This window comes from Balaenoptera borealis, assembly GCF_965194805.1.
Source record: "Balaenoptera borealis genome assembly, chromosome: 7".
Classification (NCBI taxonomy): domain Eukaryota; kingdom Metazoa; phylum Chordata; class Mammalia; order Artiodactyla; family Balaenopteridae; genus Balaenoptera; species Balaenoptera borealis.
Window position 1 is genome coordinate 77,345,754 of NC_138864.1, and position 15,702 is coordinate 77,361,455.

Here is a 15,702-nt window from a genome sequence, read left to right on the forward strand (position 1 = left end):
TCCCATTTCCACTGACACGTCAAATAAGGTCTATGAGTAAGGCAGGGTAAAGATTCTCACATGTTCCAGATCAAAACTGAGCACTGGCAACGACTGATGATTATAACCTACTCCCCCGGGGCAGAAAACCTAATCAAACTTGCCCAAATATTATAGCAAGCAAAACAAACATGTTGTTACGCAAAATGTAAATAAAATGTAAAGTAATTAAAGAGAACAAGTGCTTGGATCATTTTTGGAAAATTGGAATATTACTTACTGCTATATGTCTATGCCCTCAAAGGAAATATGCTAAATAACCCAGTTTTCTGAGGAAGCAAATGATTTAGTGACCTCAGACCTCAGTTGTCTTTCTTTCTAAGAGCTAATGCAGGGGTTCTTAAAATTTTCTGTGCCATTGATGTCTCTTTTACAGTCTGGTAAAGCCTATGAACTCCTCCCAGAAGAAAATTTGTAAATGCTTAAAACGAAGCAGGTTTACAAAAGCAACAGAAATTGAACTACAATTGAAAAGCAATTGAAACACAACTATCAAAATATTAAAAGAAAATGTGATATGGTACTATACAACTTCTTTATTAATATATTAAATAACAGCATTGTTGATGGAGCTAATAACTACTATAATTCCAATATAGTAATTAGCATGAACAACATTTCAGAAATACTATAATGTGTAAGGAAATGCAAAAATATTAATGATTTCTACTGTGACAGAATCACCGGTATATAGTAATACAATGTAGCATTCCTTGGCTCCATGGTTTGGAGCCTAAATTCATAATTGAAAGAAATTCTAAGTTTCAGTTTGAGCTTACTATAAATAAAGCAGGTTTGCTATGAACCTAAAATTATAGGATCCGGGTTAAGAATCCCTGGTTGTCCCTTTTACAAATAGTACAAATACAACGGACAAAGGATTAATCTCCAAAATATACAAACAGCTCATGCAGCTCAATATTAAAAAAACAAACAACCCAATCCAAAAATGGGCAGAAGACCTAAATAGACATTTCTCCAAAGAAGACATACAGATGGCCAAGAAGCACATGAAAAGATGCTCAACATCACTAATTGTTAGAGAAATGCAAATCAAAACTACCATGAGGTATCACCTCACACCAGTTAGAATGGGCATCATCAGAAAATCTACAAACAACAAAAGCTGGAGAGGATGTGGCGAAAAGGGAACCCTCTTGCACTGTTGGTGGGAATGTAAATTGATACAGCCACTATGGAGGACAGTATGGAGGTTCCTTAAAAAACTAAAAATAGAATTACCATATGATCCAGCAATCCCACTACTGGGCATATACCCAGAGAAAACCACAATTCAAAAAGACACATGCACTCCGATGTTCATTGCGGCACTATTTACAATAGCCAGGCCATGGAAGCAACCTAAATGCCCATCGACAGACGAATGGATAAAGAAGATGTGGTACATATATACAATGGACTATTATTCAGCCATAAAAAGGAACGAAACTGGGTCATTTGTTGAGACGTGGATGGATCTAGAGACTGTCATACAGAATGAAGTAAGTCAGAAAGAGAAAAACAAATATCGTATATTAACGCATATATGTGGAACCCAGAAAAATGGTACACATGAACCGGTTTGCAGGGCAGAAGTTGAGACACAGATGTAGAGAACAAACGTATGGACACCAAGCGGGGAAAGCAGCGGGGGGGTGGGGGTGGAGGTGTGATGAATTGGGCGATTGAGACTGACATGTATACACCGATGTGTATAAAATGGATGACTAATAAGGACCTGCTGTATAAAAAAAAAATTAAATAAAATTCAAAAATTAAAAAAAAATAGTACAAATACAATTGGTATTCACCAACTGTGATTATTAACTAAATTAAGTTTTTAAATCCTACAACTACTAAGACTTCACTGAGCGATCAGAGAGGGCAGACATAGAACTGTGAAGGTTGCCGGCACGCATGGGAAAGATTAAAGTACATACGTGGATGTGGAGAATCTCTGATACACTCTGAGAAGCAAGGTCCAAGAAATCCACTTTACCACTAACCTGGCTCCCAGAAGGGCCCTGAAGAAGGATCCTGAAAATCCATAATGTGCAAATGACAATCGTAAGTATCTAAGATCACGTGGCTAAAGTACCTTTCTCTCTGCAATATTTGCATTAAAATTCTACCAGAAGAAAGACTTAATTCACCAAAATTCTAAGTTAGGCATTGTTCATTAAAATATTAATAAAAATATAATCATTGGAATTTTCTAATAAAAGTATATGAAAAACACACATGAAATACTTAAAAAGCAAAAACCACAGAAGTACAGCATTTTTTTGTTTAGTTGGTAGGTTGACTGTTGCTAGTATTGGGTTGTCTTTACTGTAAAGGTTGGGAGAAACAGCCCCTAAACCCAGGTACTAGAGCCAAAGTGGGCATTTGATGATATATGAACAGGAAAGAACCATAAAGGAAGCAATAATCAATAACAGGCAAGGATCTTCATGGCATTACCCAAGCCTGAATTTATTATTTGCCCACCTAAAACCAAATGTATCAGTTTCCTAGAGCTGCCATAACAAATTACCACAAAACTGGTGGCTTAAAACAACAGAAATTTATTCCTTCACACTTCCAGAGGCCAGAAGAACAAAATCAAGGTGTTGGCAGGGTTCGCTCCCTCTGGAGGCTCTGAGGGAGAATCTGTTCTGTGTCCCTCTCACGTCCCATGGCTGCCAGCTACCTTTGGCTTTCCTTGGCTTGGGACCGCATAACTACTATCTACTTCTGTCTTCACCTGCCTTTCTCCTCTCTGTGTCTCTGTGTCTCTAATGTCTCCTTTCTCCTATAAGGACACCAGGTATTAGATTTAGAGCCCACCCTAAATCCAGAATGATCTCCTCTCAAGATCCTTAACTAACTACATCCACAAAGACCCTATTTCCAAATAAGGTCACATTCACAGATACCGGGAGTGAGGACTGGGATATATCTCTTGGGGTGGGGGGAACAATTCAATCTACTACACGGAAGAAGCCTAAAATTCCACACATTCTAGATACAGAGGCTTTTGATAAAAGATGATCAGAGGCAATACAAAACATAAAGCATTTTTTTCCTTACAGCAAGTATTAGTGGATACTTCTATATTTTTTTAAAAAACTGCACATCATAAATTCCTAGGATTGCAGATGCGTGCAGTAAACACAGGGAGGATATGGGTCTACAGAATTGAAATAGAGTTAGTGCAGACTCTGTAGTTTAGACAGAACGTTAAGATATTTTAGGGACTTAACTTTGAGAAACTATAGACACACACCAGGAACTCCTGGCAATCATCTCTGAAACGAGCTGTACGCAGGCTGGCCCTGGAGGGTGTGGGCCAGTGTAGGATATAAAAACAGGATGAAGAGACATGGCCCCTTAGTCACTGTTGCCTAAGGATGTTCTCAATTCTTCAGTGAAATAGGCTGAGTATCACCCAACCCAAGCAGGAGTTATGACTGGATTGTTTAAGATATGCTGTCTATATTGGTCCTTAAATTACCTCTCTGTGAGTTTAGAAAAAAAAGGTCATAGTTCACCTAGTGGTACGTAGCCAACTTTACTAACCCAAAGTTTTTATGTTTACATAAAGTCCGAAATTAGTGGGAAAAAAGACTCAATGTAGTACAAAGAAAAGTAGTATCTGAACTAGGTAAACCAACTAATACTGGCAGTCATAGTGTTCAAAGAGGGGAGACTGTCTGATGTCCAAATAGGAAAATTTTTTTAGATCCAACACTCTTTATATATCCTAAGATTTGGGAAGTTGGTGCCAAGGTATGGTGATGTGGCCTTTATCCACATATCTAACTTAATAAATATTTTCCATGTCTTCAAAATAGAAAGCATGTTATCATCTAAAAATTAGAAGTATGCATGCAAAGGTGTATTTTATCAATTTGTTCATTTTGTTTAATGATATTATACAGTTCTTTGTAGATGTACAGTCCTTAGACTTACTAAATAGATTACCCCAGTCTTTCTAGAAAGGACCTTGTTTTATTCTTCTTTGGTATCTCCCATAAAACATAGTCTGTTCCTAGTGTGTAATCAGTGATCAGTGGTAGCTACAAGATTTCCTAATTTATACTAAATGGCAGTTCCTTCTTATGAAAATGGCCACCTACAGATGTGATTATCTGAAGGGATTCATATTAGATAAACACTGCTGAATATTTTTCCCACTGAAGCGACAATAAAACCTGAGTTTGGACAGCACTTAATTGTGCTGGTGCACTCGGTACCTCAGTTTCCCCATTTGTAAAATGGGGCTAATAGTTGTACCTGTTTCAGAGGGGAGTTGTGAGATTTAAATAAGTTAATATTTGGAAAGGATCCAGAAGAGTATCTGGCACATAGAGAGTGCTAGATAAGCATTTTTCTTAGCAGTGGTGTTTATATTCTTATTATTATTCACTAGCCTTCCAGAAATAGGTTTGTTTGAAGGAATAAATACAGTAATACATCTTTTAGTGAGCGTTGCTGGGGAACAATGTCTTGTGTGTCAGTCAATCCATCAGCCAGTATTTATCTCGCATCTATTCTGTGCCAGGCACTGTTCTCCAGTAACACAGTAAGACAGTAATGAAGAAGAGGCAGTCCCCGCCCTCTTTACCCCAGGGGGAAAAGAAATACATAAACACAGTGATTAAAAAATAAAATAATATGTACCATGAAGAAAATAAAATTGTGTAAAGTGACATACTCTGCCTGCCTGAAAGGTGGTGGAAGGGAGAGCTACTTTGAGCTGAGAACATCCTCAAAGGTTAAGAAGCTGAGCTGAGACCAGAATAATGAGCCCGTCGTTTGTAGATCTGAGAAAAGACCTTTCCAAGCAGAAGTGATAGAAACTACAACATGCAAACATCCTGAGAAAAGAACAAATGCTCAAGGTCGGTGTATTAAGTCATTACCTGAATGTTGTCAGATATGAGCCAGTGGAGAGAGAGAAACTGATGACTGGGAGAAAGAAGAGGATAGTTAGAGGAGTGAAGTCTTCAGCAAGGTAGCATGAAGTGGGAACCAGAGTATATCTGGAGGGAATGGCCTTAGAGAGGGGCAAAGAGATGTGGCAGAGTCAAGTATGAATATGATGGACTCTTGGAATTAGAGTGAGATCATATCATGTGAGTGACGGGGGCAGGAAGGGACATCGAGGTTTAAGGCGTCATTTCAGAGAGTTAGAAATTGAATATGTTTGGCAGGTATAGTAGGATGGCACTCAAGTTAGTGTGCCCTTGCCACATATGGTCATGGTTTTGAAATGACTCTAGCCGGCAAAAACTGTTGGATTTTATCCAGCAACGTTTTAGCTGCTTGGAGGTGCATAGTGGGCGGTTAGTTGGGTGAAACCAGGGCTGATGTTTGCCAGGCAAGGAAAGTGGACAAAGAGATGGCCAAGGGAATCAGGGCGCTTTTGCAAGAAAATGATCATAGTAGTACATGAAATCTCAGCTGGGTAAGAAGGTTAAGTGAAAAGATAGGGGAAGCAAGAACAACTGATGAATATAAAAAAATAAATGATGAGGGCAGGGAATTGGAGGTACTGATGAAGATAGAAACTTGCAAGAGTGGGATAAACAGGGTAAGTGAACTGGATGGACAAGAGGTAATGATCAGAAAATGAGCTGTCTGAAGTGAAAGTGTGGCAGTTGTTAGTAATGAAAACGTGGAAGTGGTGACTACATAAGTGCTATCTAAGGTAGGAGGGCCCATCAATATCAAAAACTGACCTTATATTTTTTATTACAAACATTTTGGACAGAAATGCCATTAAGATGGTTTTTACACAATTCCTTGTATTATTGGAGTAGGCCAAACATATTTTTTCTGGTCATAATAGGTTATCAACATAAAGATTAATTATGACATATATTATAATTCCCTCAGTATTTCCCAATTGTTTTGCCCCTGCAATAAATTATTCCTGACACTTGTATTTGGAGTCCTTGAGTCTGCTTTTTAGAGGTTTTTTGTTTTTTTTTTAAGTTTTCCTGTCTCTTCCTTTGTTCCTTTCAGGCACAGTAGCCTGAAAACTGGACTTCTCAGAATTAACTAAAACATCCTTGAGTGAGGGTCTTAAAAGCACGCCTACAACTGAAGTCCATGAACTTGACTGAATTAGTTTGGTTTTCTCAGGTGTCCTTTACTTGGTTTCCCTCCCTCTGGTCAAATGATGCTTTATTCTTTAAAGAGGAAGACTGGGCACCAGGATCAACGGATGATACTAACAATAGTAATAATAATAATAATAAATAATAATAAGCTTTTATTTCTAGCAAGTGGATTTTGATGAGATTTTACAAACTTTTCTATTGAAATTTCTAGTGTTCAACTAAAATACTTCTCTTGCTTATAAATGACCTTCTTGGGGGATAGCTATCAAGTTATGAATGGCACTGGGTTTGAGTTCAATGTTAAAATAGTTCTGATCTAGGGTTTTATATAATTCACATTTGAATGACATAAAAAATTATAACCTACCTCCCCACTGCCTCTAAAGATTCTTTCTCTTGTGGCCTTTTTCATGTACAATATCTATCACTGCTTTATAAAATGCAAGAAAACACAAATTAAGAATATTCCCAAATGGCCACTAGCCCAACCAAATTAGATATCTAAAGGGGACTAGGAGAGTAAGCCATTTACTTTGTTTTTCTCCACTTCCTTTTTTCAATGATAAAAACATTTTTTACTTAGGCCAATTGAAGGCAAATGTCCACATCTCTTTTTCCTGCCATTATTACATAAAAACACAGATGACATTTCTGAGAAATCAAAACTCTTTCAGTGGCTGCTGTACATTTCCAGACTGTGAAGAGGCGGGTGGTCTCCAGTCCCTGTCATGTAACGAATCCTGGACATCATTCCACAGCCTATTGACAACTGTAACTCCTGGGACTTAGCGAGCAATATCTCACTACAGAGACACTTACCAAAAAAAAGGTCCAAGAACTCTATTATATCTTCACAAAATGCTATTGCAGACATAGGAGATATGGAGTTGGGAAAGAAGTAATTAAATGAAAAGATTATAGATGAAAAAAAAGTCTGAAAAAAAGCAGAACCCTGGGAATAGCAAGAGATAAACCAGCCGGAGGCATCTGGCCTTTTCTGAACAACTTTAGCACAAAAATGTTTGGCAGTCAGCAGAGGCAGTTACTTGAGTATTTCACTTTAGCTGCTGAAGCACAGGTTTAATCTCACCAATGTTTTTGACATGAATGATTTCAGAGATCTTAAATTTCTACATCCCTCTTTTACAGGTTTCTATCAGTCCATCATTTTCCCTTCAAACTATTCACTCATTCATTCATCAGTATTTGTTGAAATAGTTCAAACAGTACTTGAAAAAACAATATTTTTTTGTTTTTATAAAGAAGATTTATGACTGCCTACAATAATCCTTTGCAGTTTTCTTACTAGAATGGAATATGAGTTTTAGGACAGCTGTTGATTTAGTTGAGGCGGGTGGGGTAGAAGAAGAAATAGTCACAGTATTTTCAAAAAGTATAACACTTCAGTGAAGATTTTACATCAATTGATGCTGCCCTAAGTTTTTCAGTTTTAAAATGACTTTTTAATTGCAAAGGAATAGGTTTAAACACAGGAAATAAAATCTAGACCAGTCCATTATGCCTTTATTGAGACCCTATTATGCACTAGTCACCTTCTAGGTATTACATATACAGCAAAGCACAAATTACACAAGAATTCTTTGTGCTCACTGCACTTGCATTCCAGGGGAAAGGCAAACAATAAGCATAATAAGTAATTCAAGTAGAGTGTGTTACAAAGTCATGAGTGCTATAGAAATAACACAAAGAAAGGAGGAGCAAGGGAAGGGAGCTGGGCGTGTATGTGTGTAATTTCAAATAGAACTGCCTTGACTGCTCTTTTCTGAATGATCTCTGAGTTACAGTAAGTGAAAAAAGCAAGATGTAGAAGAATGTGACGAGTAGGCTGCCACTTGTATTTTTTAAGAATAAGTATGTGTGCTTTTATATGCACAGTCTGTCTGTGAAAGGAGCCCATAAATCATCAACATGGTTGCCTCCAGGCAGGAAAACTCATTGTCTGGGGAAAAATGCTTTTTCAAGTACACCTTTCATATCTTGAATTTTGCACCTGTGCATCATTTTGCCAAATATTTTAACTAATTCTTTAAAATGAAGTTTTATATAACCCAAAATAATCTATAGTAGTTAAATCAATGGTTTAGCAAATAATCTGTGAATATAAAATAAATCACCTAGATTTGGTATTTCCCTACCAGCAGGATAAAGTTTTAGAGTTATCCCAAGAAAAAATAACTCTTAGAAGCAATTAATCTTTACACACAGTCAAAATTATGTAAAAATAAACATATGCCTAATATTTTCATTCTTCTTGTCCTTTTCTTTTCCTCCTATGATCTGCTCATTGCTAATTCTGTTTGAAGGTGAACAGGACAATGGATGAAGCTACACGCACTCTAATTTTTTTCTCCTCTTTAGCAATTGAGAATCCAACTAACCTTCCTTTACTGGCACCAAGTGTAGATTGGCTGGGCTGGAATTGCCTTTACCAATAACACCTGCAGTACTAACAGTAATCCACTGTTGAATCATAGCTCTTTCAGCAGCCTGATAAGTCAGCGTGTCTACCAGGAGTCTGGGGTGAAGCTGAGATGGCTTATCTTCACTTTTAGGATTACCAATAGAGTATCTCTGTTAATAACAGTGGCGTTTATCAAAACATTAACTCAACTTAAAAGTTTCTCCATCTCTTCAAACTATTTTGAACATCTTGTTCTTTGATAACATCATAGCTAAGTGACCTCCTCTGTGGTCAGCAGGTGTGGCTTGGGTCACATCCAGATTTCGAGTGGGGATGATCAGTTCATAGCCCTGCCAGTGGCCTGGGAATCTCCAACATTAGCGCAGACTTTGTGACCTGGAGAATCAGAGAACTAGATAAAGAGGACTGGGACTTCTTGCCCATTTCCAATTCCCAGAAGTAGCTCCCCTCACCTGTAGTCAGGGATTTTTAAAAATATTACTATTTACTTATCTCACACACTCAACTCTTCCACTTTTACCTTCTCTTGAATTTCTAGTGAGAGTTTCTTTAGGGCATGTTTTATTTTTAAATTTTTATTGTCATTCCTGACATCATCTCCTAGCCTAGTCTCCACTATTGTCAGTGTCTGGCATATTTTCCCACCAGGACTTTTTTTGGGTACAAGTGGGTGGCAAAATGTTGTTTGGTTTTGCTTCCTGCTGTGTGTTGGCAGGAATTCTAAAAATAAGTTAAAACCAGGTCCATGGCCTGTGTTTCTTTACTGTACCCCTTATAATTTTACAGTTCAAGGGGATGGGGTGCGTGGCTCAACTAGCCCACTTCCTGGTAAAGTAGGAAAGAAGTAGAAAAAGAAGTTTGCTGGGACAAGAAATTAAATTTCAAGTCTACCAGGAAGTAGCTGAGAAGCTTCAGCCGCAGAGATTGTTTACCTACATCCTAAATATGCTACAAGAAAACTCAGGGTTTTTTTGTTTTTTGTGTTTTTTTTCCGAACAACAAGTGTCATCCCTTTGTGTGATGAAGGCACCTTAAGTAGGCAGTATGATTGGAGAACCAAGGCTGATCAGGTGCCCTTCTCATCCTACCCAATCCCATTTTATTAGGCAGGACTATACAAAAAGCAGACTATACAAATATGGACTCTTATAACTTAAAAGCCCAGGGTATAGAGCTCTCTTCAGGTATGGAGTTCCAACAATTTCAGAAATCTGTCTCTTCCCATCTCTTTGCTCTCCTTTCCCTTGAAGTGGCTTCTTTCTCAGGTTCACTTTCTCCTCACAGCCACATTCCAGCAGCTCAACAACCCTCTGGAAAGAGTGTGGTTGTTCCTGGAAAGATTCCTACTGGCCCAACTTAGGCCACATGTCATCACTGAGCCAATCACTGTGGACAAAGTTGTGTGCTTTAATTGGCCAGGCCTAAGTCATGGGTCTATTCCTGAAACCCCAGCAGTGCTGCCACTTCCACCTGGACCACAAGGATTGTGCAAGGGTGTTTCTCAAAGAAAAATAGGGCTATGATTAGCAGAAAGGAAATGGATCCTGCAAGGCTAGGACAAGAGGAGGTCAGTGAAGCACCAACAGGACAAAATTTAAAGAGGTACACATTTTCTGATTCATGAAAGTTTGCTTTTGACAGTGAGCTTCTCCTCAAACTTTGTGCCCTAGGCTCCTCCCTCACCTCACCCTCCTCCTGGCCCTGGATGCTGGGCAAACAAAAAAACAAAAAAATTCATTATACCCATGTTCAAAACTATGTCTCGGAGTACCTGAAATCCACACCTTTAGAGACTCATTTCTCTGAGTAGGCAGAGACATCTCTAGGGGTTCCTCAATTTCTTTTCCCCAAAAAATAGCTGCAGGGTAAATCTTTAGTCAATGAAAGTTTCCCCAATACATGCTAGTTATAGGCTATCAAGTCAGTAACCTCCAGAGCCAGCACGTGTTAAAAGCCCCACCCCATAAAAATGTGTGGTGCACTATGAGGGACAAGTGGGCAAGAGCTGGAACTGTACAGAAGAGGGTCCCTGGAGAGGAGGGAAATGACAGAAAAAAAGGAGATACAAGATGTTAAAGGCACACTTTTATCCAATCACTTAATAACACTTAATGAACACTGGCTCTAGGTCTACTTCATCGATTTTCCTAAGTTCTACCACATGGAGAAATGAAGGTAGCAGGCTGGCAAGAGAGGACGTAGCCGGAAAGACTCAGGGCACAGTCCATGTGGAAATCTCTGAACAGGACCTCTTTGATGGTGTGCAACATCTGGGAAGGCTTATCTGGAGTTCTGATGATAAGGCTACAGGGAGCAGAGTGAATCCTGCCAAGGGAAAATCCTTGCTTATTCTGGTGGCTGGTGTCTTTGAAAGCTTAATTTTCCCCTACGGTAAAGGTTTAAGGAAAGACTGGGAAAGTTATGAATTGTGTGTCACTCCTAGGACCAAGGGAAAAGTCAATTCTTAAACCACAAGATAAATAAGTCAATTACCTCTTAAGTTTGGTACCAATAAAGACAATTTTTTTTCTATCTTTCATATTCCACTGATTTTAATCTTCCCTTTTTGGGACTCTAGTTGCCTTTGGCAAAGAAAAGAGCTTACATAACTGAAATATATCTGCCTCTAATAAAAATCAGGTTTAAAATTTTTTGTCCATCTTAAAGTTCATAAAGAAATGATTCTGTTATTAGTTGGAGGTTGCATTTGGGAATATGATTCTCCATTGGGTCAACTCATAATGGATCCAAACACAACCCAGAAAGCAGGGTAACCTGGTCCATAGACATCAGCTGTCTGCTTCTGGTGGCATATATGTCACCATGGTGTGAACGGTGGGTGGCTAGATGCCAGCAACCTTACAACCTTATAACTCACTCCCCTGTTTATGAAGCAGCCTTCTACATAGAATGGCTTCCACAGGATGTGCCTACTGGGAGAGCATGTGGGGGCCAGAATGCCTGGTGTCCTCATCAACCATATTTCACAGTAATTATTTGCTTTATCCTCCATTGAGAACTAACAAATCAGCATTCTAGTTGTAAGTACCAGGTTCAGTGTGCTAAGAGTCAAGTTTCTGTGCCCACAAGGCTTGCAGATGCTGGACCAGGGGCAAGTCACAGGAACTGTGCTGATCAACCGTGAGGCCTCTTAGAGACACAGCAGGAAGCCTTCTTTCCTAGTTACACCCCTTCTCTCACCCTGTGAGTCTTCAAACTGGGAAAATTAGATGCTATAAAAGCAATGAATACCCTTTTAAGTTCTTCCTTGCCCAAAGAATACTACCAGATGAACTTTTTGCAAAATATAATAATTGGCAGTAGATTTATTAATGAGTGCAATAAATATTGAGTACCTTATTATATGCCAGCTACTGTGCTAGGTGTGGTGGAGTATTCCAGGCTGAAAAGGATAGGGTATCAGTCCTCAAAGCTTGCAGACCAGGAGAGGAGATACACAATAACTTTCTTAAGAGACAAATTATTCTAAATTCTGTAGTAGAATGAACTACACTGTATGGATAAAGAAAAGATTAATTGTAACAAGTGGCTCAGAGAAGACCTCTTGGAAGACATGGGATCTGAGCTGACTCCATGAGATGCTCTGGGGAGAGGTGCAATCCAGGCAAAAGGGGGTTTGGCTCAAAAGCGCAGGGAACAGGACTCCCATGTGGCTGAACATCTGGGCCTTGGCAAGCATGCCATTAAGACCAGGTGACTGGGTGAGAGACAGACTGGGAAAACTCTGGGCTCTAGACCACAGAGCATGGGAGTGCAGGAGTGCTTTGTCCCATAGATTATCATGGTTAGTTAAATCTTAAACCACCATGGCTGTGTTTTTTGAGCTCTTCCTAAGTAGAAAGACTATCAATCAGTCCAATATATATTATTGTGTATTAAGGTATCATCATCCCTTTCACTTGGTTTGTTTCTTTTGAACCATTTAATCTACCTAAATTAAGACCTCCAAATTCAAGATCATCCAGGCTATGACCCCCTCCCTGGAAAAAAAAAAAAAAAAAAAGAGGGTTTCCAGGCACAGGGGAAAGATGTCACCTCTGAATTAAGACACTATGGCACAGGGGGAAATGCCTAGGTGCTTAAATCAGGTGGTGTTTCCTCAGCTCTTCAGAGCGGCCCCTCTGGCTCCTTAGGAAAGGGGTCCTCCTCAGCCTCTCCAAGCCTCAATCTGCCTGGGATGCACATATCCCAAGGGGTTTGGGGAAAACCTTTTAAAAACCCCGCTGGCCAGAGATCAGCAGCAACATCTGAAGCAATAGCGGCAGTGGCAGCACCGGAATTTCTGGTCTTTCTAGCTGCCCGGGATTCCCAGCTTGAACTCTTCCTGGAAACGCTTGCTCTCTTCACCGCTTCTCTTGCGCAATCTAGTGGGCCCTCCCTCCGCTCTCCGGCTTCTTATACCGACGAGAGCGGCGAACCGCAGCCCCGAGCCTGAACGCCACACAGCGTCCCCTCTCGGCCCGGCACTCCGCGCGCCCCGCAGCGGCCACGCTGGACCACAGCTGCCTGGGAAACACCTCTCCCGCAGGTGGGTCACGCTGCTGCTGGCCTTCGCCTTGCACCTTTCGCCACAGGGCTCCCCTCCCTTATCAGCTTCCGCCCACCTCGAACCCCTGCTTCCAGGACCCCGCTCCGCAAACCTGCTCACCCTGGGAAGAAGGTGCAAGGCCACCCAAGGGTGTGGCCAGATGAGTTAAGCAATTCAACAAGCGGCTTGCTTCCTAGACTTTCAGCCCCGGGGTGCAGACGAGACCGAAGGAGAAGACTTGGAGGTTTGGGTTGCTCTCTGTATCTTACTTCTGGATAAAGGCAATCTAGATCTGAGTGCGCTTCTTGACCAAGAGCTGAAAATGTGTCCTGAGATCTGCAACCGCTTCCATCCTTGATCTTGATTCCAATGCCCTTCTGCAGTTTAGTGATTAATTGCTTTTCCAGAGAAATATTGTTTGGAATGTAATTGTTTAGAGTAAATAAAGCCTTTGGTTCCCTGTTTGTCCAGAGGTAGCTGGAAGGTAGTTTTTCCCTCTGGATAGTAATTTAGAAACTTTCTTTAAAAGATGACTGGTGTAAGGGAAAGTGAATTGGATGGAGACTAGGGCAGGGGTGGATTGGGGAATTCTATTCCTAGTTCTAATTAGAAGTTCAGTACCTCAGCCTCAGTTTCTACACATGTAAAATAAAAGGCTCTTGGACCAGAGCAGCCACAAAATCCAACTCTAACAAGGTGGAAACACATGACTAAAGATGTTTGCAGGTTTGAAATACACTGAAAATTTCATCAATGCTATAAGTGTAACCAAGTAATTACTTTCTTCATAATAATGCAGGTTTCACTTTTATAGGGAAGCTACCCAGCTGTGAAGAGATAGTCTTTCCCCACCGAGTAGCTAGACCTGTACCACATTTATCATTCAGAGAATACTCTCAGCTTTCCAAACCAATTCTTCAGCCTTGCTGTATGAGAATGTCCTATTCCCTATAAATAGCAGTCATATAAATGTCACTCATATGAAAGAACATTTTCTTCTGATACAGTAGGTGTAATTTTATAAAATGGCACATTTATTTGAAGCAGTAACTTTTTTGCAAGGCCCTGAGTTTTTCAGAATGCTTTGATTTAGCACGGTATGAAATTCTACCTGCCTGTATTCTACCTGCACGGCAAACACTGCCAACCCAGAAAGCAGGATGAAGCACTCCCTATTTATCAGGCTTCAAGGTTGTACAGGAAAATGGAACATGTGTATGGAGAAATTGGGTCATAGCACTCTGTCCATTTGGCAACATTTATGGTGCTGCCGAAGTTCACACAGCAACTTAAGGTTCAGAAACCAGCATATTCGAGCCCTGACCCCTAACTTGAGAATGATTTTCAGATTCCTACCTTGCTTAAGCTTGCTAACTGTTGTTAGAAGTAACCAAATACGTTTTTATAAGCCTGTTCGTACACTGAAGACCTTAAGCCTTGAGCCTTGTTCTGAACAGTTTTAAGAAAAATAGATTCATTTGTCATAGAATTCCAAAATGGAAGAAATCCTGAACAGTCACTCTACATTTCCTCATCTCCTGAAGGACCACCTCACATCACTCTACCATTATTCGTGACATTATTAAAAGGGTGTAGATTCTCTTTTTAAAGTTTCCTGAGTAGTTGATTCTGAAGTCACCCTTAGAAACACATCCAGTGTTTCATGATCCTCACCATCCAGTTATCTTTATAAGTCATTTGCATCTTTTGTCAACTGCTATTTAAAAATTATTTCCTTTTAAAATCTTCACAAAGTTAATAATCTGCTAGCAAAAAAAAAAAAAAAAAAAAGATATAATCACCTTTCAAACTTGAAGACTTGCCAGGGCAACTTGTAGGTTTCTTCTGGGTTGTCCTCTGAAGAGGAAGTCAATTGTTAAGTGTCTGCAACTACATCTACCTATAATTCCTACTCTAAGGATCTAGGACAGTCTGTGGATAGTGAAGTTTTCTGTGTGGGATTTTTTTTGAAGTTGTAGTTAGGCCAGAAGTAATAGAAATAAAGTTTACAAGGCCTCTGAAGTCACCTGTTTGACTCTGTGCTTTGTACGTCCTTCTGTGCTCTGCACATCCAAAGAGAATGGGTCACTAGTTAACTATGAAGACAGTTAACCAGGAACAGTTCCACATGATGTATTCAACCTACCATGAATTTTGAATGACTTTTAGGTCATTTCCAAAATGATTTGAATTAACACTTGTTCTTTTGTTGAGAAGAAATCAGACCTGGAAGGAATAAAGCTAAGTAAATAACTAAAGGATAATGAGTGCTGAAAACAATGTATGGTAAGAAAACATACTTGGCCAACATACGTAAGCAATTTGTTCTTCCAAAATCATTACTGAAAAAGGAACAAAGAATGCTTGCACTGTATGAAGATCATCTTTCAGAAATACATCACTGCAAAAAATATGCAATGTTCTACTCAAAGAAGCATTTCCACCCTAATTACCTAGGCAGGACATGACATCCTAATCTGAATGCTTCTCCACATTGTTCTAGAAGAGTGTAGTCTGCCATGTGTAAAAAAGCTTTATCATACTGAACTTTGATGGTTGCA

The 15,702-nt window shown here is 39.7% G+C and overlaps 1 protein-coding gene and 1 long non-coding RNA gene across 3 annotated transcripts in view; one reads left to right on the forward strand and one right to left on the reverse strand.

Annotated features, from left to right (window-relative positions):
• LOC309631770 overlaps positions 1 to 15,702 on the reverse strand; it is a 210,472-nt gene that overhangs the window by 138,403 nt on the left and 56,367 nt on the right. The gene's annotated exons all lie outside the window — the stretch shown is intronic.
• STEAP4 (STEAP4 metalloreductase) overlaps positions 1,491 to 15,702 on the forward strand; it is a 33,344-nt gene continuing 19,132 nt past the window's right edge. For both annotated transcript variants that reach the window (XM_082399025.1, XM_082399026.1), the window contains exon 1: positions 1,491 to 13,141. The gene's annotated coding sequence lies outside the window, so the exon portion shown is untranslated. The remainder of the gene's footprint in view (positions 13,142 to 15,702) is intronic.